We start from the raw sequence: 6,000 nt of genomic DNA on the forward strand, positions 1-6,000 counted from the left end.
TTGCCACTAGCTATCTATTTTACACTTGGTAGTGTATATATGTCCATGCCACTCTCTCACTTTGTCCCAGCTTACCCTTCCCCCTCCCCGTGTCCTCAAGTCCATTCTCTAGTAGGTCTGCGTCTTTATTGCCGTCCTGCCCCTAGGTTCTGGCCCTCTTCTTTAATGTCATCAACTTGACTCTTTCATTCTGTTAGAAGCGCCAAGCTCTCTGCTACTCCAGGCCCTTTCCATATAATCCCATCTGCCTGGTATGCGCCCTCTAGCCTTTGCTGGGCCAGCTCCAACTTGTCGTTCAGCACTCCGTAAGCTTGTGGTGATTGTTATCAGGGTTCAAGCCCCAGTTTTCATGACTCCTAGGTATTGTATGACCTTAGGCAAGTGCGTAACCTCTCTCTGTACCTCAGTTTAATCTATAATAGTAAAGTAGCAATGATAGGATTGCTGTAAAATAATGCATGTAAGTGCTATAGATTAATATCTGGCTGTTATGGGATGAGTTGTGTCCTCAAATTCATATTGTTGACAGAAATAAGCAATAAACAATCTGTAATGGGACTAGAAAAGAGTTTTATTTGAGCCAAACTGAGGACTATAGCCAAGGAGACAGTCTCTCAGATAGCTCTGAGGCACTGTTCCAAAGAAGCATGGTTTTTAGCACAGCTTTGTATCTTGTCAGAGCAAAGAATATCAAACATTACAGGGTACATTCCTTCAAAATTTCAAAGAAGACAGATGAGCACGTACACAGCAAATCAGCCTGGCCTTGGCGCCTGCAAAGAGAGTCTTATCATCAAAGGAGTGTAGCATTGATGTTCCAGGAAGGGAGGTATTTATCTCTATCTTCAAAACAGACATTCTTTACTTCTGGACAATGCACCCTTTTCTTTAATGGTTAGAGCAGATGTACAGTGTATGCTTAATACGCCACAAAACAGGCTATTCTAGTTAGCATAAAGTTTAAAGGTAAATCATGTATAAACCAGGATGACTTCCCCACACCTCAATATGAGGACATTTCTTCCATCCTAACACCCAGGATCCCAGAGTATGACCATATTTGTAGATAGGGTCTTTTTTTTTTTTTTTTTAATCTTTTTTTCTTTAGCCGCACCACACGGCTTGCGGGATCTTAGTTCCATAACCGGGGATGGAACCTGTGACTCCTGCAATGGAAGCGAGAGTCCTAACCACTGGACCACCAGGGAATTCCCTGTAGATAGGGTCTTTAAAGAGATAACTAAGTTAAAATGAGGTCATTAGAGTGGGCCCTAGTCCAATATGATGGTTGTCTTTATAAGAAGAGGAAATATGGACACAGGTACAGAGAGAAGACACAGGGAGAAGATGGCCATCTATAAGCCAAGGAGAAAGGCCTCAGAAGAAATCAGCCCTGCTGACACCTTGATCTCAGACTTCTAGCTTCAAAAATTGTGAGAAAATAAATTTCTGTTGTTCATGCCACCCAGTCTCTGGTACTTTGTTATGGCAGCCCTAGCAAACTAATACACTGGCATATGGTGAGTATTCAATAAATGTCAGGTATTATTTCTCAAGGAAGCTCTCTCTGAACTAGCTCAGGACCCGTTTCATAAATTCTTACAACCCCCAGCATTTTGCTTCATAGAACCTATCACAATTTGTAATTACATATTTGTGTTCTTTCTAACTACTGGCTCTCTCTAGTGTTAGATTGTAAGGTCCATGAGAACAGGGACCAAACCTATTTTATCCATTACTATTCCTGTCACCAGCACAGTTCCCTGCTCATGCACATAAAAGCTGCAATAAACACTTTGGGATACATAGTTGAAAGTTGCTAAAAGAGTAGATTTTAAAAGTTCTCACCACAAGAAAAAAATTTTGTAACTAAGTATGGTGACGGATGTCAATTAGACTTACAGTAGTGATCAATTCACAATATATACAAATATTGAATCATTATGTTGTACATCTGAAACTTATATAATATTTTACGTACATTTACCTCAATATGAAAAAGGAAAAGATCTACCATTTAAAAAAACAAGAAAGCATTTTTTGGGGAATTCCCTGGCGGTCCAGTGGTTAGGAGCCGGGCCCTGGGTTCAGTCCCTGGTTGGGGATCCCGCAAGCTGCATGGCATGGCCAAAAAAACCCCACATATTTGGCCAAATGAAAGCCCTCAATATTCAATATCATAATAGCTGATTTAATCATAAGTGCCTGTAGTAAGGCACTTGTTCCTATTTTATAGATGGAAAAACTGAGATTTGAAGAGATGAAATAACTGGGCTAATATTGTACAACTGGCTAATAAGAGAACCAAGACTTAAATCTGGGAGAGACTGGCCACCATGCTAGACTGCCTCTTTATATTTCAATTAATCCATGAACAGGTATAAATATATACACATGAAATTATAGATAATCTAAGAGAGCTTGGATTAGATAACTAATATATGGTTACTCAAAATCACCAAGAACAACTGCTGAATGTGGGAGTGAGGTAAGGAATAAGAGGAAAGGAGCAATTTTCCTGTACCCAAAGAAAATTTGTATCACTGAATTCGGCAAATATTTCCTGAGAAACTACTGTGTGCCCAGCCCTATGTACAATACAAAGACCCAGCCCTTGCCTGGCCAGGGCTTTAGTTCTTGTATGAACACTAGTAACAGTGATGTCAGACAAAGTGTTAACTGCATTAGGGGCACAAAGTACTGGGGGTAGGGTGGCCAGATTTAGCAAATAAAATAAGATGTTTATCTGAATTTCAGATAAACACTAAAAACAATTTGTTTTTTATCTGAAATTCAAATTTAACTGGGTGTCCTGTGTTTTATCTGGCAACCCTAACAGTGATGGAGTTCCACTTAGAACATGAGCAAAGACAGAGAAGCAGGAAAACATATATAAGTGTTCAGAGAACAAGTAGATGTGTTTAGAAGAAAATAAAGCCAGAGAAGTAGGTGAACCCATGTTGAGAAGGTCTTGAGAGCCATGGCAGGAGAGAAGGAGGAAGAGGAACCAGTAAAAAAGAATAGTCAGGGGCTTCTCTGGTGGCGCAGTGGTTAAGAATCCGTCTGCCAATGCAGGGGACATGGGTTCGAGCCCTGGTCCGGGAAGATCCCACATGCCGCGGAGCAACTAAGCCCGTGCGCCACAACTACTGAAGCCCGCACGCCTAGAGCCCGTGCTCCACAACAAGAGAAGCCACTGCAATGAGCAGCCCTCACACCGCAACAAAGAGTAGCCCCCGCTCGCCGCAACTAGAGAAAGCTTGCACACAGCAACGAAGACCCAATGCAGCCAAAAATAAATAAATAAAACAAATAAATTTATATAAATAAATAAATTAAAAAGACCAGTCAGAGAGGCAGGAGGAGAACCCCAAGAGTAGAGTGCAGTGTTCCAGCAGGCCCTGGAGAAGACTTGTTCAGCAGAGGACAATCTAATAGGTCTAGGCTTCAAATGTCATATGCTACCAAGAGGTTCAGTAGGAATAAGACTCAGAAGGTCACTGAATTCAGCAATTGAGTTTTTATATGAAAATTAAAATCATATGATATCAGTTATATGGGGAATCTAAAAAAAGATGCTAATGAACTTATTTACAAAACAGAAATAGACTCACAGACATAGAAAACAAAGGGGCCAGCAGGGGTGGGGGAGATAAATTAAGAGTTTGGGATTAACATATACACAGCGCTACGTATAAAATAGATAAACATCAAGGACCTACTGTATAGCACAAGGAACTATATTCAATATCTTGTAATAATCTATAATGGAAAAAAATCTGTAATATATATATCTGAATTATTTTGCTGTACACCTGAAACTAACACTACATTGTAAATTAACTATACTTCAATTTTTTTAAATGCCCAAAAAATAAACTTAAAAAAAGAAAAGGAAATTAAAATAATAATGAGATATGCTTTTCACCCATCAGATTGACCAAGTTCAAAAGTATGAAAATGAGCAATGTTGGTGAGGGTCAGGGAAATAAGACACTATGGTGGGAATATAAGTTACTTTAACCTCTTGAAGGCAATGTGACAAAGTAAGAAAATAATATCATATAATAAAAGCTAATGCTATGTGTTTATTGCATACCAGGTGCTCTTCTAAGCAGTTTCCTTTGTATATTAACTCATTGAATTTTCACAGCAACCTTGTGGAGGAGGTCCTATTAGAGATGGAGAAACTGTGGCATTAGAGATGAAGAGGTTAAGGGACTTGTCCAAGTTCATCCAACTGGTAAGAGGATGAGCCAGCACGTGGCTCCAGTCTGTGCTCTACTACAATATCCTGGCCCTATCAGTCAAAAATCTAAAAGGCAACTACTCTGACACAGAAATTTCCCTTCTAGGAAAATGGTCTACCAGAATATTCACACATGTGTGCAAAGACAATTGAACGACGTTATTTATTGCAGCATGGTTTGAAAAACAATCTGAATGTCCATTAGTAGGAGACTAATTAAACACATTTTGGTACAGCCTTAGAGTGGAAAACTATGCAGCCCTTAGAAAGAATGAGGCAGATCTATAAGTATGCATATGGAATGATCTCTGAGATATAGTGTTGGGTGGAAAGAGCAAGACATAGAAGTGTGCCCCTACTGGGGTAAAAAAAAAAAAAAAAAAGCGAATATAGATGTGATATACACATACACTTGTATATACAAAGATTATCTCTGAAGGGATGGTTGCCAAGAAGATGAGCTAGAAAATGATTGCTTCTGTGGAGGAGAGAACTCAGTCACAGGTGGGAGGGAGGAAGGTTTACTTTCCATCTCATTCTCTTTGGTGCCGTTTGGATGTTTCTCCTTGTGCATGTACTGCTTTTTCAAAATACACCATTTTTTTTCAGGCTTTAAAAAAGAGATTATAATAGCCGATGGTTTTGTAGCGCTCTCCACTTTATAATGTGCACTCACATGCATGAGGTTCTTTGATGCTCAAATGATCTTAGAGGAAAGCCTTATTGACCCCTTTCTGGAGAGTCATGTTATAGACATGAGATACTCTATCAGAGACCGCCATCTGGAATGGACTCTCTGGAGCGCTGAGCTACAGCAGTGGTGCTTTTATCGTCATTGGTGAGAGGTAGAGGCCTGAGCAGTGCAGGCCTGTGTGTTTAGCTGACTCTGCACTCAGAGTTCCTCCAGTAATTATACAAACCCAACCTGACAGCAGGGCTTTAATAAGCAGTTTCATCCATGTGACCTGAGGGGAACAGAGTGACCAGGGCTTAATGAGTGGGAGGAAGAATGGGTGACTTTGGGAGGTGAAGACATTTGGTGATGAAGAAAAGGTAAGATACATGCAGGAATGAGGGGGGGAGGGTGGGGGCTACTGGGAGAAAGGAAACTCAGAGAAGTTGTGTGAACAGGCAATAATGGAATGAGCTGTCTTTGCCAATCTCAGGTCTAGGCTGTCATCTTAGCTCTGCCTTGGAAGGGCTATGTGTCCTTAGGCCAGTTACTTTTTGTTATTTTTTAAATGTGTGTATTGCACAGTATTTTTTTTAACATCTTTATTGGAGTATAATTGCTTTACAATGTTGTGCTAGTTTCTGCTGTACAACAAAGTGAATCAGCTGTATGTATACATATATCCCCGTATCTCCTCTCTCTTGCGCCTCCCTCCCACCCTCCCTATCCCACCCCTCTAGGCGGTCACAAAGCACCGAGCTGATCTCCCTGTGCTATGCGGCTGCTTCCCACTAGCTATCTGTTTTACATTTGGTAGTGTATATACGTCCATGCCACTCTCTCACTTTGTCCCAGCTTACCCTTCCCCCTCCCCATGTCCTCAAGTCCATTCTCTACGTCTGCGTCTTTATTCCTGTCCTGCCACTAGGTTCATCAGTACCGTTTTTTTTAGATTCCATATATATGCGTTAGCACACGGTATTTGTTTTTCCCTTTCTGACTTACTTCACTCTGTATGACAGACTCTAGGTCCATCCACCTCATTACAAATAACTCAATTCCATTCCTTTTTATGGCT

The sequence above is a fragment of the Eschrichtius robustus genome, chromosome 11, assembly GCF_028021215.1.
Source record: "Eschrichtius robustus isolate mEscRob2 chromosome 11, mEscRob2.pri, whole genome shotgun sequence".
Lineage (NCBI taxonomy): Eukaryota > Metazoa > Chordata > Mammalia > Artiodactyla > Eschrichtiidae > Eschrichtius > Eschrichtius robustus.